The sequence below is a fragment of the Mus caroli genome, unplaced genomic scaffold (genome assembly GCF_978045245.1).
Source record: "Mus caroli unplaced genomic scaffold, Mus_caroli_1 scaffold_13, whole genome shotgun sequence".
Taxonomy (NCBI): Eukaryota; Metazoa; Chordata; class Mammalia; order Rodentia; family Muridae; genus Mus; species Mus caroli.
The window spans coordinates 92,042,678-92,069,281 of NW_028227268.1; positions in this window are offsets into that span (position 1 = coordinate 92,042,678).

A 26,604-nucleotide genomic window follows, 5' to 3' on the forward strand; every position below is an offset into this window, starting at 1 on the left:
AGAGGTCATAGGTAACGTGGATGTGAATTTACAGGAAGAACAGAAGGACTTGGGGATGAGGGTGATGAAATTTCTTTATATTCGGACTATGCTACAATTGTGTACAGTTATGCTTGCTTTAAAATTCATGGGGCTATGCAAAGAGAAAGGCTATTTTTTGTCTACTTTTTACTTGGATATTTTAATTTTATTTACATTTCAAATATTATTCAATGCAGATTTCTCCTCTGCAAACCCCCTATCACATTCCCTCTTAACCTGCTTCTGTGAGGGTGCTCCCCTGTTGTGGGAATTTTTAAAAAGCAACCCACTCTATTGACTGCAACCACCCACCTACTCACCCACTCCTCACTGCCCTAGCATTCCTCTACACTGGGGCATCAAGCCTTCACAGGACCAAGGGCCTCCTCTCACACTGATGCCGGATAAGGCCCCTTCATCTCCTTCTGTCCTTCTCCTAACTCCTCCATTGAAGTCCCTGTGCTCAGTCCTGTGGTTGTCTGTGAGCATCAGCATCTTTAGTGGTCAGAATCTGGGAGCGCCTCTCAGGAGACAGCTGTATCAGGCTGCATTAGCAAGCACTCTTGACATCTGCAATAGTGTCCTAGTTTGGTGTCTGCATGTGGGATGGATGCGGGAGGGTCGAGGGAGGCATACCTAACCTCTGAATATAGTTTCAACAGGTTCTCCCTCTCCTTTGGGGAGTATTTCAGCTAATGTCATTCCCATGAAGTCCTGGGAGGCTCTTGCTTTCTCAGCATCTGTTCCCCCTGCCCCATTGCTATACAACTCTGTTCATTTTCCCAACCCTCTGTACATGTCCTCCATCTCCTCCCATTCCTGATTCTTCCCCTCTTTTTCCCCTGGCCCTATTCTCTACATCTCAAGTTCCTCCTACCTTCTACTTACCTTGTTTATTCCATTTGGATGTTAGCCCTCTATTGGATGTAGTATTGGTAAAGATATTTTCTCAAACTGTTGATTGCCATTATGTCCTATTGACAGTGTCCTTTGCCTTACAGGAGTTTGCAATTTTATGAGGTTCCATTTGTTGATTCTTGATCTTAGAGCATAAGCCATTGGTGTTCTGTTCAGGAAATTTCCCCTGTGTCCTCATGTTCCAGGCTCTTCCTCACTTTCTCTTCTATTAGATTCAGTGTATCTGGTTTTATGTGGAGGTCCTTGATCCACATGGACTTGAGCTTTGTACAAGGATATAAGAATGGATTGATTTGATCCGGCCGGATCAGCGCCGGGGTAGCGGGAGCACAGGGTTGCCTGACACCCGCCAGCTACCCACGACCCCCGCCGCAGGATTTTGGGACTGCTGGTGAGTGGAACACAGCTTCTGCTCCAGTCCAACCACGTGGGACCTGAGACTGCTCTGGTTGGGGAGAGAGAAATCCGGCCTACATAGGGACTCGCCAGCTACCCACAACACCCGCCACAGGATCTTAAGACTTCTGGTGAGTGGAGCACAGCTTCTGCTCCAATCCAATTGCGCGGGACCTGAGACTGCATTAGTTAGGGAAGCAGAAACCGGCCTGAGTAGGGCCACAGGCCTCATCCGGCCGGATCAGCGCCGGGGTAGCGGGAGCGCAGGGTTGCTTGACACCCGCCAGCTACCCACGACCCCCGCCGCAGGATTTTGGGACTGCTGGTGAGTGGAACACAGCTTCTGCTCCAGTCCAATCACGCGGGACCTGAGACTGCTCTGGCTGGGGAGAGAGAAATCCGGCCTACATAGGGCCACAAACCTCTTCCCGTCAGAAAAGCACCGGGGCAGCTGGGGCGCAGGCTCCGCTGACACTCGCCAGCTACCCACAACACCCGCCACAGGATCTTAAGACTTCTGGTGAGTGGAGCACAGCTTCTGCTCCAATCCAATTGCGCGGGACCTGAGACTGCATTAGTTAGGGAAGCAGAAACCGGCCTGAGTAGGGCCACAGGCCTCATCCAGCCGGATCAGCGCCGGGGTAGCAGGAGAGCAGGGTTGCCTGACACCCGCCAGCTACCCACGACCCCTGCCGCAGGATTTTGGGACTGCTGGTGAGTGGAACACAGCTTCTGCTCCAATCTTTAAACAGTGACAACGATAACAACTAACCCCAGAGATTACCAGATGGCGAAAGGTAAACGTAATAATCTTACTAACAGAAACCAAGACCACTCACCATCATCAGAATCCAGCACCCCCACTTCGCCCACTCCAGGGCACCCCAACACACCGGAAAAGCTAGACACGGATTTAAAAGCATATCTCCTGATGATGATAGAGGACTTCAAGAAGGACTTTAATAACACACTTAAAGAAATGCAGGAGAACACTGCTAAACAGGCAGAAGACAATAAAGAGGAAGCACAAAAATCCCTTAAAGAATTGCAGGAGAACACTGCTAAAGAGTTACAAATCCTTAAAGAAAAACACGATAACATAATCAAACAGGTAGAAGTCCTTACAGAAAAACAGGAAAACACATCCAAACAGATGATGGAAATGAACAAAACCATACTAGACCTAAAAAGGGAAGTAGACACAATAAAGAAAACCCAAAATGAGGCAACACTGGAGATAGAAACCCTAGGAAAGAAATCTGGAACCATAGATACGAGCATCAGCAACAGAATACAAGAGATGGAAGAGAGAATCTCAGGTGCAGAAGATTCCATAGAGAACATCGGCACAACAATCAAGGAAAATGTAAAATGCAAAAAGATCCTAACTCAAAACATCCAAGAAATACAGGACACAATGAGAAGACCAAACCTACGGATAATAGGAGTGGATGAGAATGAAGATTTTCAACTCAAAGGACCAGCAAACATCTTCAACAAAATTATAGAAGAAAACTTCCCAAATCTAAAGAAAGAGATGCCCATGAACATACAAGAAGCCTACAGAACTCCAAATAGACTGGACCAGAAAAGAAATACCTCCCGACACATTATAATCAGAACAACAAATGCTCTAAATAAAGATAGAATACTAAAAGCAGTAAGAGAAAAAGGCCAAGTAACATTTAAAGGCAAGCCTATCAGAATTACACCAGATTTTTCACCAGAGACTATGAAAGCCAGAAGATCCTGGACGGATGTTATACAGACACTAAAAGAACACAAATTCCAGCCCAGGCTACTATACCCAGCCAAACTCTCAATTAACATAGATGGAGAAACCAAAGTATTCCACGACAAAAACAAATTCACACATTATCTCTCCACGAATCCAGCCCTTCAAAGGATAATAACAGAAAAAAACCAATACAAGGACAGGAACCACGCCCTAGAAACAACAAGAAGGTAATCCCTCAACAAACCTAAAAGAAGACAGCCACAAGAACAAAATGCCAACCTTAACAACAAAAATAACAGGAAACAACAATTACTTTTCCTTAATATCTCTTAATATCAATGGACTCAACTCCCCGATAAAAAGACATAGACTAACAAACTGGCTACACAAACAAGACCCAACATTTTGCTGCTTACAGGAAACTCATCTCAGAGAAAAGGATAGACACTACCTCAGAATGAAAGGCTGGAAAACAATTTTCCAAGCAAATGGCATGAAGAAACAAGCTGGAGTAGCCATTCTAATATCTGATAAGATTGACTTCCAACCCAAAGTCATTAAAAAAGACAGGGAGGGACACTTCATACTCATCAAAGGTAAAATCCTCCAAGAGGAACTATCAATCCTGAATATCTATGCTCCAAATACAAAGGCAGCCACATTCATTAAAGAAACTTTAGTAAATCTCAAAGCACACATTGCACCTCATACAATAATAGTGGGAGACTTCAACACACCACTTTCACCAATGGACAGATCATGGAAACAGAAACTAAACAGGGACACAGTGAAACTAAGAGAAATTATGAATCAAATGGATCTGGCAGATATCTACAGAACATTCTATCCTAAAACAAAAGGATATACCTTCTTCTCAGCACCTCATGGTACCTTCTCCAAAATTGACCACATAATTGGTCACAAAGCAGGCCTCAACAGATACAAAAATATTGAAATTGTCCCATGCATCCTATCAGATCACCATGGACTAAGGCTGATCTTCAATAACAAAATAAATAATAGAAAGCCAACCTTCACGTGGAAACTGAACAACACTCTTCTCAATGATACCTTGGTCAAGGAAGGAATAAAGAAAGAAATTAAGGGCTTTTTAGAGTTCAATGAAAATGAAGCCACAACATACCCAAACTTATGGGACGCAATGAAAGCATTTCTAAGAGGAAAACTCATAGCTCTGAGTGCCTCCAAAAGGAAACTAGAGAGAGCACACATTAGCAGCTTGACAACACACCTAAAAGCACTAGAACAAAAGGAAGCAAATTCACCCAAGAGGAGTAGACGGCAGGAAATAATCAAACTCAGGGGTGAAATCAACCAAGTGGAAACAAGAAAAACTATTCAAAGAATCAACCAATCAAGGAGCTGGTTCTTTGAGAAAATCAACAAGATAGATAAACCCTTAGCCAGACTCACTAGAGGGCACAGGGAAAGCATCCTAATTAACAAAATCAGAAATGAAAAAGGAGACATAACAACAGATCCTGAAGACATCCAAAACACCATCAGATCCTTCTACCAAAGGCTATACTCAACAAAACTGGAGAACCTGGATGAAATGGAGAAGTTCCTAGACAGATACCAGGTACCAAAGTTGAATCAAGATCAGGTTAATGATCTAAACAGCCCTATATCCCCCAAAGAAATAGAAGCAGTCATTAATAGTCTCCCAACTAAAAAAAGCCCAGGACCAGATGGGTTTAGTGCAGAGTTCTATCAGACCTTCAAAGAAGATCTAATCCCAGTTCTTCACAAACTATTCCACAAAATAGAAACAGAAGGTACTCTACCCAACTCATTCTATGAAGCCACAATTACTCTGATACCTAAACCACAAAAAGACCCAACAAAGATAGAAAACTTCAGACCAATATCCCTTATGAATATTGATGCAAAAATCCTCAATAAAGTTCTTGCTAACCGAATCCAAGAACACATCAAAACAATCATCCATCCTGACCAAGTAGGTTTCATCCCAGGGATGCAGGGATGGTTCAATATACGGAAATCCATCAACGTAATCCAGTATATAAACAAACTCAAAGACAAAAACCACATGGTCATCTCGTTAGATGCGGAAAAAGCATTTGACAAGATCCAACACCCATTCATGATAAAAGTCTTGGAAAGATCAGGAATTCAAGGCCCATACCTAAACATGATAAAAGCAATCTACAGCAAACCAGTAGCCAACATCAAAGTAAATGGTCAGAAGCTTGAAGCAATCTCTCTAAAATCAGGGACTAGACAAGGCTGTCCACTTTCTCCATACCTATTCAACATTGTACTTGAAGTCCTAGCCAGAGCAATTCGACAACAAAAGGAGATCAAAGGGATACAAATTGGAAAAGATGAAGTCAAAATATCACTTTTTGGAGATGATATGATAGTATATATAAGTGACCCTAAAAATTCCACCAGAGAACTCCTAAGCCTGATAAACAGCTTCGGTGAAGTAGCTGGATATAAAATTAACTCAAACAAATCAATGGCCTTTCTCTACACAAAGAATAAACAGGCTGAGAAAGAAATTAGGGAAACAACACCCTTCTCAATAGTCACAAATAATATAAAATATCTTGGCGTGAATCTAACTAAGGAAGTGAAAGATCTGTATAATAAAAACTTCAAGTCTCTGAAGAAAGAAATTATAGAAGATCTCAGAAGATGGAAAGATCTCCCATGCTCATGGATTGGCAGGATCAACATTGTAAAAATGGCTATCTTGCCAAAAGCAATCTACAGATTCAATGCAATCCCCATCAAAATTCCAAATCAATTCTTCAACGAATTAGAAAGTGCAATCTGCAAATTCATCTGGAATAACAAAAAACCTAGGATAGCAAAAACTCTTCTCAAGGATAAAAGAACCTCTGGTGGAATCACCATGCCTGACCTAAAGCTCTACTACAGAGCAATTGTGATAAAAACTGCATGGTACTGGTATAGTGACAGACAAATAGACCAATGGAATAGAATTGAAGACCCAGAAATGAACCCACACACCTATGGTCACTTGATCTTCGACAAGGGAGCTAAAAACATCCAGTGGAAGAAAGACAGCATTTTCAACAAATGGTGCTGGCACAACTGGTTGTTAACATGTAGAAGAATGCGAATCGATCCATTCCTATCTCCTTGTACTAAGGTCAAGTCTAAGTGGATCAAGGAACTTCACATAAAACCAGAGACACTGAAACTTATAGAGGAGAAAGTGGGGAAAAGCCTTGAAGATATGGGCACAGGGGAAAAATTCCTGAATAGAACAGTAATGGCTTGTGCTGTAAGATCGAGAATTGACAAGTGGGACCTCATGAAACTACAAAGCTTCTGCAAGGCTAAAGACACCATCAATAAGACAAAAAAACCACCAACAGATTGGGAAAGGATCTTCACCTATCCTAAATCAGATAAGGGACTAATATCCAATATATATAAAGAACTCAAGAAGGTGGTCTCCAGAAAGTCAAATAACCCCATTAAAAAATCGGGCTCAGAACTGAACAAAGAATTCTCACCTGAGGAATACCGAATGGCAGAGAAACACCTGAAAAAATGTTCAACATCCTTAATCATCAGAGAAATGCAAATCAAAACAACCCTGAGATTCCACCTCACACCAGTCAGAATGGCTAAGATCAAAAATTCAGGTGACAGCAGATGCTGGCGAGGATGTGGAGAAAGAGGAACACTCCTCCATTGTTGGTGGGATTGCAAGCTTGTACAACCACTCTGGAAATCAGTCTGGCGGTTCCTTAGAAAATTGGACATAGTACTACCGGAGGATCCAGCAATACCTCTCCTGGGCATATATCCAGAAGATGTCCCAACCGGTAAAAAGGACACATGCTCCACTATGTTCATAGCAGCCCTATTTATAATAGCCAGAAGCTGGAAAGAACCCAGATGTCCCTCAACAGAGGAATGGTTACAGAAATTATGGTACATTTACACAATGGAGTACTACTCAGCTATTAAAAAGAATGAATTTATGAAATTCCTAGCCAAATGGATGGACCTGGAGGGCATCATCTTGAGTGAAGTAACACAATCACAAAAGAACTCACACAATATGTATTCATTGATAAGTGGATATTAGCCCAAAACTTAGGATACCCAAGATATAAGATACAATTTGATAAACGCATGAAACTCAAGAAGAATGAAGACCAAAGTGTGGACACTGTGCCCCTTCTTAGAATTGGGAACAAAACACCCAGGGAAGGAGTTACAGACACAAAGTTCGTAGCTGTGATGAAAGGATGGACCATTTAGAATCTGCCGTATCCAGGGATCCATCCCATAATCAGCTTCTAAACGCTGACACCATTGCATACACTAGCAAGATTTTGCTGAAAGGACCCAAATATAGCTGTCTCTTGTGAGACGATGCCGGGGCCTAGCAAACACAGGAGTGGATGTTCACAGTCAGCTATTGGATGTATCACAGGGCTCCCAATGGAGAAGCTAGAGAAAGTACCCAAGGAGCTAAAGGGATCTGCAACCCTATTGTTGGAACAACATGATGTACTAACCAGAACCCCGGAGCTCTTGTCTCTAGCTGCATATGTATCGAAAGATGGCCTAGTCGGCCATCAATGGAAAGAGAGGCCCATTGGACTTGCAAACTTTATATGCCCCAATATAGGGGAATGCCAGGGCCAAAAGAATGGGAATGAGTGGGTAGGGAAGTTGGGGGTGCTATGGGGGACTTTTGGGATAACATTGGAAATGTAATTGAGGAAAATATGTAATAAAAATCAAAAAAAAATAAAAATAAAAATAAAAATAAAAACTCTGACCAAAAAAAAAAAAAAAGAAAAAAAAGAAAAAGTCATAAGTAAAAAAAAAAAAGAATGGATTGATTTACATTCTTCTACATGCTAACCACCATTTGAACTAGCCACTGTTTGTTGAAAATTCTGTCTTTTTTCCCCATTGGATGGTTTTAGCTACTTTGTCAAAGATCAAGTGACCATAGGTGTGTGGGTTCATTTCTGGGTTTACAATTCTATTCCATTGACCTACCAGTTTGTTGCTGTACCAGTACCATGCAGTTTTTAATCATGATTGCTCTGTAGTACAGCTTGAAGTCAGCGATGGTGATTTCCCCAGAAGTTATTTTACGGTTGAGAATAGTTTTTGCTATCCTGGGTTTTTTGTTATTCAAAAAGAATTAGCCAATGGCCCTTTTTAACTCTATGAAGAATTGAGTTGTAGTTTTGATGGAGATTGCATTGAATTTGTAGATTGCTTTCAGCAAGATAGCTATTTTTACTATATTAACCCTGTCAATCCATGAGCATAGGAGATCTTTCCATCTTCTGAGGTCTTCTTCCATTTCTTTCTTCAGAGACTAGAAGTACTTGACATACAGATCTTTCACTTGTTTAGTTTGAGTGACACCAAGATATTTAATATTGGTTGTGACTATTGTGAAGGGTGTTGCTTCCCTAATTTCTCTGTCAGCCTGTTTATCCTTTAAGTATAGGAAGGTTAATCATTTGTTTTAGTTAATTTTATGTCCAGCCACACTGCTGAAGTTTTTTATTTGTTTGTTTGTTTGTTTGTTTTTTATCAGTGGTAGGAGTTCTCTGGTGGACTTTTTGGGGTCACTTAACTTACTTAAGTATATTATCATATCATATTATATCATCTGCAAATAGTGATATTTTGACTTCTTCCTTTCCAATTTGTATCCCTTTGATCTCTTTTTGTTGTCTAACTGCTCTAGCTAGAACTTCAAGTACTATAATGAGTAGATAGGGAGAGAGTGGGCAGCCTTGTCTAGTCCCTGATTTTAGTGAGATTGCTTCAAGTTTCTCTCCATTTAGTTTGATGTTGGCCACTAGTTTGCTCTATATTGCTTTTACTATGTTAAAGTATGGATCTTGAATTCCTGATATTTCTAAGGCTTGTAACATGCAGAGGTGTTGAATTTTGTCAAATGCTTTTTCAGTGTCTAATGAAATGATCATGTGGGGTTTATTTCCTTTGAGTTTGTTTACTTAGTGGATTATGTTGATGGATTTTCTTATATTGAACCATCACTGCTTCCCTGGGATGAAGCCTACTTGATCTTGTTGAAAGATCATTTTATGTGTTCTTGGATTCAGTTTGCGAAAATTTTATTGAGTATTTTTTGCATTGATATTCGTAAGGGAAATTGGTCTGAAGTTTTGTATCTTGGTTCGGTTTTTGTGTGGTTTCGGTATCATTGTCGCTGTGGCTTCATAGAATGAATTGGGTAGTGTTCCTTCTGTTTCTATTTTGTGTAATAGTTTGAAGAGTATTGGTATTAGGTCTTCCTTGAAGGTGTGATAGAATTCTGCACTAAACCCATCTGTTCCTGGGCTTTGGGGGTGGGGGAGGCTTTTAATGAAGGTTTCTATTTCTTTAGGGTTTATGGGACTGTTTAGATGGTTTATCTTAACTTTGGTACCTGGTGTCTGTCTAGAAAATTGTTCATTTCATCCAGATTTTTCAGGTTTCTTTGAGTACACTTTAGTAGCAGGATCTGATGATTTTTTTTTAAAATATCCTCAATTTCTGTTGTTATATCTCCCTTTTCATTTCTGATCTGTTAATTTGGAAACTATCTCTGTGCCCTCTGGTTAGTCTGGCTAAGGGTCTATCTATCTTGTTGATTTTCTCAAAGAACCAGCTCCTGGTGTGGTTGATTCTTTGTAGAGTTCTTTTTGTTTCTATTTGATTGCTTTCAGCCCCGAGTTTGATTATTTCCTGTCATCTACTCCTCTTGGGTGTATTTGCTTCTTTTTGATCTAGAGATTTCAGGTGTGCTGTTAAGGTGCAAGTGTATGCTCTCTCCAGTTTCCTTTTGGAGACATTCAGAGTTATGAGTTTTCCTCTTAGCACTGTGTCCCATAAGTTTGGGTATGTTTTGCCTACATTTTCATTAAATTCTAAAAAGTCTTTAATTTTTTTAATTCCTTTAATTTCTTCCTTTTAATTTTTAATTTCTTTAATTTCTTCCTTGATCAAGTTATCATTGAGTGGGGCCTTGTTCAGCTTCCATGTGTATGTGGGCTTTCTGTTGTTTTTGTTGTTATTGAAGACCAGTCTTTGTCGATGGTGATCTGATAGGATGCTTGGAATTATTTCAATCTTCCCGTATCTGTTGAGGCCTGTTTTGTAACAGATTGTGTGGCCAATTTGGGGAAGGTATCTTGAGATTCTGAGAAGAGGTATATTCTTTTGTTTTAGGATGAAATGTTATATAGATATTTGTTAAATCCATTTGGTTCACAAGTTCTGTTAGATTACGTATGTTTCTGTTTAGTTTTTGTTTCCATGACCTGGCCATTGATGAGTGTGGAGGTGTTGAAGTCTCCCACTATTATTGTGCGAGGTACAATGTGTGTTTTGAGCTTTAGTAAAGCTTCTTTTATGAATGTGAGTGCCCTTGTATTTGGAGCATAGATCTTCAGAACTGAGAGTTCATCTTGGTAGATTTTTCCTTTGATGAGTATGAAGTGTCCTTCCTTATCTTTTTTGATAACTTTTGGTTGAAAGTCAATTTTATTCGATATTAGAATGACTATTCCAGCTTGTTTCTTGGGACCATTTGCTTGGAAAATTGTTTTCCAGCCCTTTACTCTGAGGTAGTCTCTGTCTTTGTCACAGAGGTACATTCATGTATGCAGCAAAATATTGAGTCCTGTTTATGTTTCCAGTCTGTTGGTCTATGTCTTTTTATTGGGGAATTGAGTCCATTGCTGTTATGAGATATTAAGGAATTGTGATTGTTGCTTCCTGTTATTTCTGTTGTTTGAGCTGGAATTATATTTGGTGGCTATCTTCTTTTAGGTTTGTTGAGAGGAGATTATTTTCTTGCTTTTTCTGGGGTGTGGTTTCCCTCCTTGTCTTGGTGTTTTCCATCTATGATCCTTTATAGACCTGGATTTGTGAAGAGATGTTGTGTAAATTTGGTTTTGTCATGAAGTATTTTGGTTTCTTCATCTATGGTATTTGAGAGTTTTGCTGCATTTGTGTTCTCTTAGGATCTGTATGACATCTGCCCAGGATCTTCTAACTTTCATAATCTCTGGTGAGAAGTCTGGTGTAATTCTGATAGGTCTGCCCTGTATGTTACTTGACGTTTTTCTCCTACTGCTTTTAATATTCTTTCTTTGTTTTGTGCATTTGGTGTTTTAACTATTATGTGATGGGAGGAATTTCTTTTCTGGTTTAATCTATTTGGAGTTCTGTAGGCTTCTTATGTGTTCATGGGCATCTCTTTCTTTAGGTTAGGGAAGTTTTCTTCTATAACTTTATTAAAGATATTTACTGGCCTTTTAAGTTGGAAATCTTCCCTCTCTTTTATACCAATTATCCTTAGGTTTGATCTTCTCATTGTGTCCTGTATTTCCTGGATGTTTTGGGTTAGGATCTTTTTTGCATTTCACATTTTCTTTGATTGTTGTTTCAATGTTTTCTATGGTATCTTCTGCACCTGAGATTCTCTCTTCTATCTCTTGTATTCTGTTGGCGATGCTTGCATTTATGACTCCTGATCTCCTTCCTAGACTTTCTAACCGAGGGTTGTCTCTCTTTGTAATTTCTTTATTGTTTCTATTTCCATTTTTAGATCCTGGATGATTTTGTTCCTTCTGTTCATCTGTTTGATTGTGTTTTCCTGTAATTCTTTAAGGGATTTTTGTGTTTCCTCTTTAAGGGCTTCTACCTGTTTACCTGTGTTCTCCTGTATTTCTTTAAGGGAGTTATTTATGTCCTTCTTGAAGTCCTCTATCATCATCATGAGAAGTGGTTTTATATCTGAGTCTTGTTTTTCTGGTGTGATGGTGTATCCAGGACTTGTTATGGTGGGATAATTCAGTTCTGATGATTACAAGTAAACTTTCTTTCTGTTGCTTATGTTCTTTTGCTTGTGTCCCACCATCTGAATATCTCTAGGGCTACCTGCCCTTGCTATCTGACTGAAGCCTGTGCATCTTGTAATCCTGGTTGTGTCAGAACTCCTCATAGTCCAGCTGTCTCTGTGATTCTGGGATTCTGGGATCCTGTGATTCTGAGATTCTGGGTGTGTCAGAGTTCATGGGAGTCAAGCTGCCTCTGGGCGCCTGAGATCCTGGTGTGACCAAGCTACTGAGATTCTTGAAGTGCTAGAGCACCGGGGAGTGGAGCCTCCTCTGGGTGCTGTGGGACTACCTGCAGAGTTCTTTCTCTTTTTTTCCTTGTCATTTCTATTTTGGCTTTGATTATTTTGTTTTTATTTTATGTGTATGGCTATTTACCTATGTGTATGTTTGTATGCCACATGCATGCTGTGATCACCAAGGCCAGAAAAGGATTCCATATTCTCTGGAACTGGGATTATAAACAATTGTGAGTCACCATGCAAGTGCTGGGAACTGAACTTAAGTACTACAAAAGAGTAGCAGGTGCTCTTGCTAAGCCATTTTTCCAGCCTAGGTATTACGTCTTCTGTACCTGGATTATTGTACTTACTGTTAAGTCTTTGGTCCCTTTGATTCTGGTCTTCATGCTGTAATTTTCCAGTTTTCTTAGTTTTCAAGCTTCTTAGCTTTCTTTGTTGAAGATGCTGGTTTTTTTCTCCAATATATATTTTTACATATATATAAACATACATACATAAACCATCCATGCACCTATAGCTTTACTAGAGGCCATTGCTCTGCGATTAATAATGTTTGGAAGAGTTGCATTTCTTTGGGTTTTTTCCCATTTCTTGCATTTTTGCGGTGAGATAGGTCTGGAATTACATTCTTGGTTGGACTATTTTATCACCATTATTTTTTCAATGGAAATATTTGCAATATTCAAAAAAGACTAGGTTGTAGTTGGATGGTGATTTCATTATGTCTTTGCTGGACTAGTATCCATAGCAGCAGGCTCAGTACCCATCCCTAAAAGTGTAATATTGCCCACAAAAACAATTGCTATCAAAGGACAGGCTTATTAATCTCCATTCATTTTAGAAAGTAAGGGAACGTTGATATTATATTAAGATACTAGTTACTCTGAATATGGGAAGATGGAAAGAAAGGAAAATGAGGCTGGAGATGAGTACTGAGTCAGTATAGAAAAAGTAGAAAATAGAAAAGTGAGGATGACAGAGAAAAACAGAGAGAGTGGAGATAAGAGGGCAGTTTGTACTAAAAGTAAAATGAAGAGGTGTTTAAAAGTGTAGTCTAGCAACTTAAAGCTGAAACATGAATACCCTGAGAACCAAGGTATCTTATATGTTCTTTGGGAAAGGCTACCAAAAGGACTTTTTTTTCAATTTTTTATTAGATATTTTCTTCATTTACATTTCAAATGCTATCCTGAAAGTCCCCTATACCCCCCACACACCCTTCTCCCCTAACCACCCACTCCCATTTCTTGGCCCTGGCGTTCCCTGTACTAGGGCATATAAAGTTTGCAAGACCATGGGGCCTCTCCTCCCACTGAGGCCAATTAGGCCATCTTCTACTACATATGCAGCTAGTGACACAAGCTCTGAGGGTACTGGTTAGTTCATATTGTTGTTCCACCTATAGGGTTGCAGACCCCTTCAGCTCCTTGGGTACTTTCTCTAGCTCCTCCATTGGGGGCCCTGTGTTCCATCCAATAGATGACTATGAACATCCACTTCTTTATTTGCCAGGCACTGGCATAGCCTCACAAGAGAGAGCTATATCATGGTCCTGCCAGCAAAATCTTTCTGGCATATGCAATAGTGTCTGGGTTTGGTGGTTGTATATGTGATGGATCCCCAGGTGGGGCAGTCTCTGGATTGCCTTTCCTTCCATCTTAGCACCAAACTTTGTCTCTGTAACTCCTTCCATGGGTATTTTGTTTTTCATTCTAAGAAGAAGAGAAGTATCCACACTTTGGTCTTCCTTCTTGTGGATTTTCTGGTGTTTTGCAAATTATATCTTAGATATTCTAAGTTTCTGGGATAATATCCGCTTATCAGTGAGTGCATACCATGTGTGTTCTTTTCTGATTGGGTTACCACACTCGGAATGACATCCTCCAGATGCATCCATTTGCCTAAGAATTTCATGAATCCATTGTTTTTAATAGCTGAGTAGTACTCCATTGTGTAAATGTACCACATTTTCTGTATCCATTCCTCTGTTGAGGGACATCTAGATTCTTTCCAGCTTCTGGTTATTATAAATAAAGCTGCTATGAACATAGTGGAGCATGTGTTCTTATTACCAGTTGGAACATCTTCTGGGTATATGCCTAGGAGAGGTATTACTGGATCTTCCGGTAGTAATATGTCCAATTTTCTGAGGAACTGCCAGATTGATTTCCAGAGTGGTTGTACCAGCTTGCAATCCCACCAACAATGGAGGAGTGTTCTTCTTTCTCCACATCCTTGCCAGCATCTGCTGTCACCTGAATGTTTGATCTTAGCCATTTTGACTACACAATCATGGCTCACAATCATCTGTACAGCTACAGTGTAATCATATACATAAAATAAATAAATCTTTTTAAAAAAAGAAAAGAAAATGGATTAGGGATCTTAACACAGAATTCTGTATAGAAGAAATAGAAATGGCTAAGAAATACCTCAAATAAATGTTCATTATCCTTAACTACTAGGGAAATTCAAATTAGAACTCTGAGATTTAATGGTACCACAGTCAGAATGACTTAGATCGAAAAAACATCTGGCAAATACTGGTGAGGTTGCCTGAAAAAGGAATCTCTCATTCACTATTGGTGGGAATTCTAACTGGTGAAGCCACTCTGGAAATCACTATGAAAAATCTCCAAAAAAATAAAAATAAATCTACCATATAACCCAAATACACACACCACTTTTTTGTCTATACCCAAAGGATATGTGCTGGATAGTTTTATGTCAACTTGACACAAGCTAAAGTCATCTGAGAAAAGGGAACTTCAATTAAGAAATGTAGGGCATTTTCTTAACTGGTGGTTGTTGGAGAGGGCCCATCCCATTGTGGGTGGGACCATTCTGGGCTATAGGTCCTAGCTTCTAGAAGAAAGCAGATTGAGGAAGTCATGGAGAGCAAGCCAGTAAGCAGCATCCCTCCATGGCCTCTGCATCAGCTCCTGCCTCCAGGTTCCTGCTCTGTTGGAATTCCTGTCTTGATGTTTTCTGATGATGAACAGTGATCTGGAAGTGGACACCAAATAAACCCTTTCCTCCCCAAGTTGCTTTTGCTCATGGTGTTTTATCACAGCAATAGTAACCCTGAGACAAGACTAGACATCCTAGTCACAGATACTTGCTCAGCAAAGTTCATTGCTGACCTATTCATAGTAGCTAGGAAATGCAAACCAAAATGTCCCTCAACAGGGACATTTTCATGAACACATTATGAAAATATGGTACATGTAATTTTTTACTACTGGGTGTTAAAGAAAAATGAAATTGTGAAATTTGCAGGTAAATGGTTAAGTCATGAAAAGAATATATTGACTGAGGTAATTTAGAACCAAAAAGTCAAATATTTTCTTGCTCTTCAGCAGTTCCAAGCTTCAGATCTTCAGATGTGAGAATACTACGTGAAGTATCTCCAAAAACCGGGAAAGTATAAAGGAATGATGGCAGTAAGGGATGTGAGAGAAGAATAACCAAATACAGATAATATGATCTGGAAAAAGAAGGCAGTTTCCAACAGGACAGAAATGGAAGTCAATACAGAATGAGCAGGCTATATGTCTTATTATGGAATTAAACTACTAAACAGTTAAGATTTATTACACAGTAAAAGCAGCATACCTGTATGTACAGATGGTTCTTGACTATGATAGGTTTATAAATAACAAACCGTCATAAACTGGACATTCTGTTCATGCAGAATGCACTTGATACACATCAGACCTGAGTAACATGACACATATAACAAATGCATAGGTTGATTGGGCTCTTATAGGTTCTTGGGAGTAGTAGCTACCTGCACATCTCAGCCTAACAAGGCAGCATCACATCACATCACATACATCTGGTAGAAGAAATGAGTAAAATTTGAAATTTGCACTATAAATACAAACAACTGACATATAATATTTGCATTATTATTATTGTTTGATATTAAAGAATTAAATATTTGAAGTTTAATATTTTTAAGATGCTCAGTATTCTGAAAAATATATTATTTTGAACTATCAAAACTGAAAACTTCAATTTTGGAAAGATAACTTTTTTATAGCAAAGTTCTAAACCAGAAAAATAGTGGTGAACAAGGATAGCAGACTTCAGCACTGAATTCATGGTGAACTTCCTTTGTGGGTGACACTTTATTATGTTTTTAAATTTTATTTTACTTTTTACTTATTCACTTTACATCCAGCTCACTGCCTGCCTCCCTGTCACCAGCCCCATCCCCATCCCTTTCTCCTCTGAGTGAGTGTGGGCCCCTTGAGTATCCACCAACCAACTTCAAGTCTCTGTGAGATAGGTGCTTCCTCTCCCACTGAGGCTAGATAAGACAGCCAAACTAGAAGAATATATCCCCCATACAAGCAACATCTTTGGGGATAACCTTGTTCCAGTTGTTTGGGACCTACATTGAAACCAAGATGCACATCTACTGTGTAAGTATGGGGAGGTGTGAGTGTTCGCTGATTCGCCCGCGAATGAGGACACCACACACAATAGGGTTCTTCTGCAGTAAGCTTTATGCGTCTTGAGAGGGAGAGCATAAGCTTTACAACCGGAGACCCCAGGCAGCCCGAGCCCCTCCTTTTTATAGGAAATTCTCCCCGCCTCGGACGTGGCAAGCCATGATTGGCTCAACACTGATCACCCCATATGATGTTATCCCTGAGGCGCGAGCTGCCCGGGGCGGGGATTTCCAGCGCAGGCGCAAACTAGATGTTTACTAGTTGGTACTGAGGAAATGAGCGCCATCTTGTAATGGCGATTGCTCAGTACCGGAAGATAGCGGCGCCCCACAGGGAGGCCCTTTTATATTCTTTGGTTGGTGGTGCAGACTCTGAGTGGCCCAAGGGTCCAGGTTAGTTGATTCTGTTGGTCTTCCTGTGGAGTTTCTATCCCCTTAGTGGCTGCAATCCTTCCTCCTATTCTTCAGTAAGAGTCCCCAAGCTCCATACATTGTTTGCCTATGGGTGTCTGCATCTGTCTGAGTCAGCTACTGGCTGGAGCCTCTCAGAGGACAACATGTCTGCAAGCATAACAGAATATCATTAATAGTGTCAGGGATTGGTGTTTGCCCATAGAATGGATCTCAAGTTGGGTCTATTGCTATTATTAAGGAGATTACTAATAATATTATTAAGGATATAGATCTCAAAGGAAGGTGAAAGTTAGCATTTACAAAGTTGACACTGGCAGGCAATGGTTCTCCATCAAGTGATTCTACTATTGCTTATATCCATATTCTAAATTTCAGGGGAGAAATTTTAAATACAGAAATGAGAAAGGTGTAACTTTTGCATTATATTATATAGTAAGTATATCTAAGACATTTAGACAGCATATTCCATATTCATGGGGTGATCACTAATGCTCAATTCTGTGTCAGCCACTTAGAAACTGGATAGGTGTTTTTCTTGATTTTTACTCAAACAGCTCATTAATTTTCACAATTCTCAAAAAGCTGAATGATGAGTTAATCAGATCCCAATTTCTTTTATTTACTATTTCCAAGATAAATAATGGAATGAATAAGCTGATTTATAAACCCTGGCTATTCCTTGGAAACTTTTTTCCACTACAAACTTTAATACACATTTTGTGAAATGTAGAAGAAATACCATTGCATGACTTTATTAAGCCATTTGGCAGATGGACAAATATTGTTTTTCATTTTATGAACCTAAAAGTAAGCTCAAAAATTAAGTTATATCAAGCATTACTCCACTCTAAACTTACAGTCATTCTTACATTTCTCATATGAATGGAAGGAACCAGATATCAGAGGTATATCACAGACTGTGTTTTTACTTATATTCATATTTAACACTAATACTTTACAAATCAATGTGAAGGTGTATGTTAATTGTCAACTTGGCAAGATCTAAAATTGCCTAGGAAACAAACCTATGAAGCAGTTCCTTGGTTGAATTATTTGAGATGAGAAAAAGTACCCTAGTATGCCCCATTCCATGGGCTAAGATTTGAACTTATGACTTGGCTAACAAGGAGACACTGATATTGGGCAAATACCCTACAACAAAAAATTTATTGTCTCTCCTTAAACCCAACAAAGTGAACATCAAGGTTATTTAAGTTAGCACATACTGTGTATTGTTCTTAAATCTAACAAGACACAGACCTCACAGGAAAATCAACTGTGAAGGTTAGCAACTACAAAGTCGACACTGTCTGTCAATGTAGTCAAAGTGATTTGACTACTGAAGACTTTGGTCAGTATCTGGAGCTACATGTAGAATTAAGAGGGTGCTACTGACTCTAAAGCAACAAACACCCAACCCTGCACCTGCCACACCATGACTTTGATACAATGTACATGATGCTGAGGACAGTTAAGCTCTTGCCAAACTGAACTAACCTGAAACTGCAAGTATAATCCCTGTGGTCAAGCCAACTGAAAAATGGCAGGGTATATGAGTGGGATGATGGACACTACACTGCATGTGGACTCTAGTTTTAGTCAAGGTTCTATAGAAAAACAAAACCAAGAGAATACATAGAAATTTATAAGAAATTTGCTACTTAATTTGGCTCATACTGTTACAGGATTCTAAGCCATCCCAAAATTCTGCCATCTGCAACTGGAGACTGAGAAAAGTGGTAGCCAAAGACTAAGATCCAGTATTGGGGCTGGGGTATGCCAGAAGTCCCATTGTCCATTAGCTCTAAGTTCTTGGGGGAAAGTTGAATGCTCTAGTAGGGAGGGGGCCTGAGAGATAGAGTCAGAGACAGAGAGAGAGACAGAGAGAGAGAGAGAGGGAGAGGGAGAGGGAGAGAGGGAGAGGGAGAGGGGGAGGGGGAGGGGGAGGGGGAGGGGGAGGGGGAGGGGGAGGGGGAGGGGGAGGGGGAGGGGGAGAGGGAGAGGGAGAGGGAGAGGGAGAGGGAGAGGGAGAGGGAGAGGGAGAGGGAGAGGGAGAGGGAGAGGGAGAGGGAGAGGGAGAGGGAGAGGGAGAGGGAGAGAATATTCATACTTTTAAAACTGAACCAAATACCTGAGAGAAAACAACTTATGGAAAAAGATTTATTTTGGCTCCTGGTTTCTGAGGTTTCAATCTGCTGTTAGGTGGTCTAGGACTTTGGGCTTAAAGAAAGGCCAAATATCATGGTGGCAAGAATGTGTAAGGTAGAGATACTTCACTTCCTGGCTGGGCAAAGACACGTGCTTCAAAGCTATGGATCTACAGTGACGTATTTCCTCCAGCCATGCCTAACCTCCCAGACTTTCCACCTTCTACAAAATAGTGCCACCATTTGTTGGTCAAACCTTCAACAGATAAATGAGCCTATGGGCAACAATTCATACTCAGAATGTAATACCCTTGTCTACCCTTCTGCTCTATCTGGGCAGGAGCAGAGAGATCTTTATCCAGTCTACTGATTGAAATGCTAATCTCTGACATAAACCCTCCCCTCCACATAAACAGAAAAGGAAAAGTATCAGTTCTGGCTTCCCATGATCAAGTTCTCAGCACAGAGAAGATTGATTTGCCCCAGAGGGACAGGGGGAGGAAATAAAAGACAAAAAGGAGATAGAGGACTGGGAGACAGGGAAGGGAACCAGGCAGGGGGGAAAGTGGTATTTTGACAAGATCCTGCCTCAGCACAAGAAGAGTTCTGAGAAAGGCAAGAATGGGTTCAGATACTCTGTCTACTCACTGATGATCCTTTATTCTTTATTCTTCAACTGAGTTCCATGATATATTGAATAATAAGGATCAGAAAGTGCCTGAACACACTCTTTTATGTACTAAAGCTACATCATCAAGGCTTTGGCCATTGTTAATGATTATAAAAAAATTCTTCAATTTATATAAACTCTATGAGTCCCAGATCAATAGCCCCAACCCCCGTTTCCTTAGAGCAAAACCAAGCACAAAGCAAAAGCACATTGTCTTACAGGTTTATACAGTCTGCTATTTACGGGTAGCTGGACACAGCTCTTCTAGTTTTCTGGTACAGCAGTCTTTAGTAAGTACATCCATTTAAGAATAATAATAATAATAATAAATAACAAATGACTAAAACTAAAATGATTCCTTACAAAGTTTTACTTTTATGTAAGTAAAACAGTAAAACAGTAAGCTGTCTTTAATACATTTCCATGCATTGTTATCTTCAATTCTTCAATTAGCTAGAAAAATAGAGCACTAACTTTTACATGCTTCTACATCATCTTTTAATTCTCTAATCTTCATTTACTTATCCTAGCAATTCCATAGCATCATGTACTTACTCTCCCTTTAATACTATTTATTCCTGAATCCTATATAAATTCTCCTTTTTCTATTCCTACCTTTTCCTCTTGAAATCACTCTAACCCTTTATCCCTGATATCTCTAAATTCATCCTGGCTAATCAATGCAGCAGTCATTGGATGGGAGGGTACATGTATTTCCTTATGATTCCAAATTCAAGGCCAATTGTGGCAATGAACCATTTAAAAAAAATGTAAGCTTTTTATGACCTTTATAGTTATATTGTCTAGATCCTTTCCCAGGACCCTGCAGGCCAAGTAGAGGGCCTGTTTCTCTTCCTCCACAGCTGCATGGCCATCTCCATTCCTCATTCCTGAAAACTGCATCTGTTTCATTTACTATGGCATGATTGCCATGGTATGGCATGATTAGTAATGAGGAAGAATATTCCCCAGAAATAAAGATTGAAAGTAGAGTAGAAAAGACAGAGGATCAACTTTGGGGCAACAGCTATCATCAGCACACGTGTAGATCATGGGATCGATGGCCTGGTGGTGCTCCAGGGGCAGGAGATATGTCACACCTCCCCTTACATAGCCATGCCAGACCCAGCAGTATTTCTCCAGCAGTAGAATAAAGAACTGCCTTTGGATAGAGATGAGATAAGCATGACACATAAAAGAAATGGCAGTTTATAAAAGTACAAGGGAGAAAACCATTGTTAGGATGAGGCCTTAATTTTTATTGGCTATGTTAATTAGGTGAGCCAAAGGGGGCTTTTGATTGCTGGACTTCAATACTTTGATAGTTGGACTGGAGAAGTATTATGACTCAGGAGGAGGAAGTGACCAAATAAGGGAATGGACCTGGGTTGCTAACTTTTGAATGTAACCTAACAGTTTTTAGTAGAGAAGAAGGTATGGGGTAGCAGGGCAAAGGCTGCCAGATCCATGAACTTCACATGCAAATAATATTTTACGAGTTATCTGGGCAGCCTTTCACTTTGTCCACTTAACATCAAAGCTCTGTTTTCTAGTTTATGTTCAGTTTGTTATACTCATCTAATTGCATTCCCAAAACTTGCTTGGAATGCTTTATGAGTCTAGTTCATCATATTTTGCTACAAAGAAAATCTTAGGGAACCAGCATGACCTATTTCACATAGTCAAAGTGTCATATTAATACAGATTTTAATCATTCACTGAGAACATATTATATTCTGAATATCATGCAAAACAAGACTGAAAATGCAATTCCATTTAATATAAGGATGACTTAGATCTGATGTTTGAGGTAAACCTGTCTTTAAATTTTGTATTTAAGAAGAGATTCTCTAGATTGCAAGATTATAGTGATAAGCCCTAAGATGGAAGTCAGAGGCCAGAGATTTTAATTTCTTACCAGAAACATCCTCTATTTGTCATGGGAAATCATCTGAGGCTGGGAGACAGGAATGTTTTACCTTTCAATTATATTATGCTACCCAAAATGTAATAAACACCCATGCCTTGACTAATTTAGGGATAGAATTAAGTGCTTGGAAGTTGTTCTACAGAAATAACCATACTGGGTCGTGTCTGTCTAAGTTGTACCAAATATATTCATTTATTGTTTTATGCTAAAACATGTAAGCATATGGTCTCATTATCTTGCTTTTCCTCTCTGCTTCCACAGCAGAAGTGGAATTAGCTCTGTCCTCTCTTCTGAACATGGGTCTGGTCTCAGATTCCTGCTGTACACAGAGCACCAAGCAGACACAATTAATAGAAAAGAATTAGCATTTCAAGTTTTAAAACTAACTTTCATTTTTTAGGTAAAGATATTGACTGTCAACTGAATGTATACTTTAAAAAGTAACTCAGTGATACTTTATTTTTGTGTCATTTAGTTTTCCTCTCCCTTAACACAATTCCTGATAGGATAAAATATATAGCAACTGAGATCTGATAAAAGAGCTGAAACCAGCATTGAAGAAGAAATTCTCAAAGCATAGATTACATTGATATGATAACAATGTATCTTCAGATCTAGACTTGTGGCTCTGTGGATAGAGGGCTTTTGTAACACACCTTAAGCCCTGCATTCAACCTCCAGCATCATGCAAACCATGTGTTATATACCTATAATCCCATGACTCCTGAGGTAGAGACAGGAGTATCATAAATGCAAGGTCACTCACTTGAGATCCTGTCTCAAAGGAAAAAAAGAAGCAGATACAGAAATTATTACTTTCTCTTGCTGTAATAAAATACAATGACCAAAGCAACTCGTGGAAAAGGGGATTTATTTTGACCTACAGGTCCAGGGGGATAAGAATCTGTCATGCTGGGAAATCATGGCCTAAGATGACTTTGAAAGCCAGTGGACAGAAAAATTGCAATAGCTGCTTTAAATAGTACATATCTGTAATACCACTGCCAGAGAGATGGAAGCAGCTTCATGAGAAGTTCAAGTCACACTCACACACACACACACACCACATTTGCAGCCTAAACTCCATAGTAAGAGCCTCAAAAAAGCAAAAACAAATGAAAAAATACAACAGAAATAGCAAAGAAAATGAGAAAAAAAAACAGTGGAGGGAAAAGGAAAGAGAGAGATGGTAGGGGAGGAAAGGAAGAACAAAGAGAACAAGGGATAAGAAGAAAGGGAAAAGAAGGAAGAGATGAAGAAAGGAAGGAAGAAAAGATAAAGCAAAAGACACATAACAGAAAAGAAATTTTTGAACACTATACACAGGGCTGGGAATACTAAATTGTGGTAGTTTGAATAGAAATGGCTCCCAAATGTATTTGAATGCTTGGTCCATAGAGACTGGCACAATTAGGGAATTTGGACTTATCAGTGTAGGATCGGCTTGTTGAAGGAAGTGTGTTTCTGTGGAGGTAGGCTTGAGATGCCGAATCTTTTAAATTCAGACTCCATTTTAGAGAACCTGACCTAAGTTTGAATTCAGGTAAACTAACAGGCTAGTGCCTATCATTAGTTTCCAAGTTGCCCCCCAACAAAATCTGAGCCTAGCTCCAGTCTCTAGACTAACCCCCAACAAGAGCAACATTTACAGGGTACACCCCCAATAAGACCAGCGTCTCCAGGTTATTCCTCCCAATTGTGGTAGTTTGAATAGAAATGGCTCCCAAATGTATTTGAATGCTTGGCCCATAGAGACTGGCACAATTAGGGAATTTGGATTTATCAGAGTAGGATCGGCTTGTTGAAGGAAGTGTGTTTCTGTGGAGGTTACAAGCCCACTCCTTGCCTAATGACCACCAATGCAGAGGGGAGCAGAAATTAAGTTTAAGCCTTGCCCCAAGAGACATTTGGGGCTCCGCCTACAACCACCAAAACTGTCTGGCATGATGGCAGTGCATTGGGGGTGGGGTGGGGTCTGAGCTAGCTTGAATAGAATAAAGACCCTGCTGTGAGTTAGTCAGATTGTCTCCTGTTTTTTGTTTGTTTGTTGTTGTTGTTGTTGTTGTTGTTGTTGTTGTTGTTGTTGTTTTGGAGGGACGTGGGGTGGGGGAACCAATAGCATTTCCCTGGCATCCTATGCTCAGTAATATATACAGTCCCTTTTTGCTTCCTACAAATCAAGATATATGCCCAACTCCTTCTCCAACATCATATCTGCCTGCATGGTTCCATTCTGTTTGTTTTTGTTTCATGTGTCTAACTAGGTTTATTATTAGTTTACCATTGATAGACATAAGACCCAACAGCCCCCTGAACCAATAAGGAAGTTGAAAAAAAAAACTTAAAAAAAAAAAAAAAAAAAAGAGCATCTGCTAGATATGCTAGGGAGTCGGAAATCCTGTGACCTGGCATCTCTGCTTTGGTACCCAGAAGAGAGTGTGAACCTCTTCAAGGCTTCCAAAGCTTCAGGGAGCGCAGGGTCATTTTGGGTGGAGTCCTCAGGGTACTGCTTTGTAGAATCCATTGGATACAGGGTACCTCTCCCAATCCTTCTCCCTGTGGTACATTAAACTAATTCCTACAACCGACTCAGAGATTCTGACAATTGGAGACTGAAAAGTATGTTCCTTTGCCTCCACTTCAGATGTGTGGGCCTCGGACAACTGCGTGAGCTCTGTCTCATCCCTTCCATATAGGAACCAAATCCTAATGTCTTCTTTGGTCATTGTGAGTGACTCAGCCAAGGCCTCCCGAATTTCCTCGCTAGGGTCGGGGTCTGTCGTGAAGTGCTGTATTAGCTCTATAAACTGCTCAAGGGTGAACAGAGTTGCTATCCATGGAAGTGGAAGACAGACTGAATTGTCTCCATCTCAGTTTCTTCCTTCATTGCTGCAGCTCACTTCTCTGTCCCACTCATTTTGCAATGACGATAATGGACTAAATCTCTGAAACTATAAGCCACACCCAATTAAATGATTTCCTTATGTTTTACCTTCACAGCAATAAAACCCTTGTATACACCAATGTATCAAGCAGCCAAAGAGAAAAGGCCTTGTAATATAAAGAGCATTCAGTGCCAGGGCCAGGAAGTGGGAGTGGATCGGTTGAAGAGCAGGGGGGAGGGGAAGAGGACAAGGGGAGGTGGTTTTCGGAGGAAGACCAGGAAAGTGGATAACATTTGAAATGTAAATAAAGAAAATATCTTAAAAAAAAAAAAAAGCATTCAGTGCTACAAGCTACAATCTTCAGGGGTATTGGAAACCGATTACACTTGAGCAAAAGGATAACCTAGGCCCACTCTTAAACAAATATAAGACTTCAAAAAAGAGAAAACAGTACTAAGTAACTTAACTATATGATAAATTAATATCCACCCTTTTTAAAAGGAATACAACATCAACCTCTGCCAATATCAAATGCATAGTGTATATATTCAAGTTAACAATAAGCAGTAAAGGGCATGACATACTCATCACTAGAAGAAAAGGCTTATCAGTTGTAATAAATCAGAATTTCTGGAGATAGATTTACGGAGATAGCTGGAAAAGTATTGAAAACACTATTGCATAAAAACTATAAATGTACTTTGTAAAGAAAAAAGGTATACTATAAGAAATGAAAAACTTAAAAATTCTTATGTCATGAAAAGGATATTGCTGAATACAGGGGAATTTTAATCCAACAACATGGCTGCTCAGGCAAGGGATCACATTCAAATATCTGACCCTGCTGGAATACAGGCACAACACACACCTTTGATACCTCTGGCTGGAATATAGACACACCCTTAGTACACACATTTTGTTCCAAACCATGATGTCTGATCGAAGGCCTAACAAAGTGATAAATCAGAGAAAGATTTAATAGAATGAGTCGGAGATAGGATATGTCCAAACCTCATGAGAACAGACAGAAAAAAAAAAAAGAGGCTACTTGTAGAGTAGTGAGAGTCAACTGAGTTCAGTTCAGTTCAGTTCAGCGGAGTGAAGTTGTATTCAGTTCAGTTCAGAACAGAACACAAAATATTTCACATTCGGATCAAATGAGAAGAGCTAGATGTTTTGTAGCCAAGACCCTGCAATTCAACTAAATGCACAAGTTCAGAAAGATCCTGTTCTGTGAACCCAGGCTGTGGCATCAGGCAGAAAGTTGTGATGAAGAATTATTCCCATTGAATTCCTTGAATAGGAATGAGGAATAGTTCCTGAAAAAGATGGAAAAGCCACCACTGCAGAGACTCTGGGACTCTTGGGGAGCATTGCTTAAGTGCTCACGTGCAGCAGTTTCTGTCTTGCTTAGTACTTGGAGAGAGAAGCTCCTATAAAAACATTGGGACAGATGAAAAGAGGAGAACTGCTTGCAGGCAATAAGGAAATCAACAGGAGGGGAGGAGGGTGAGTACGAATGAGTAAAGCACAATGATAAACATACAAGAACGTGTCCTTGTGAAGCCCACTAGTGTTTATATGTGAATGAGAATAGATACATGACCATTCCAAGGTATGGTTGAAGAGAAGGTTTTTATTGTAGGTATGAGAGAGTATAGCTAAAGGCAAGGGGATTGAGGGGAGGAAAGAGAGAGAGAAGAGGAGAGAGTACCAGTAGACTAAAGAAGGAGCCAAGGGCCAAGAGAATGCATGGCAGGTTTATATAGGAAAGAAAAGCTGAGGGAAGGGAAGTAAAGTCCAGCCCTGGGCTGGAGACACCTCTCCAGGAGACCAAGATGGGTGAAAAGTGCTGGGTGGAGCCCAAGA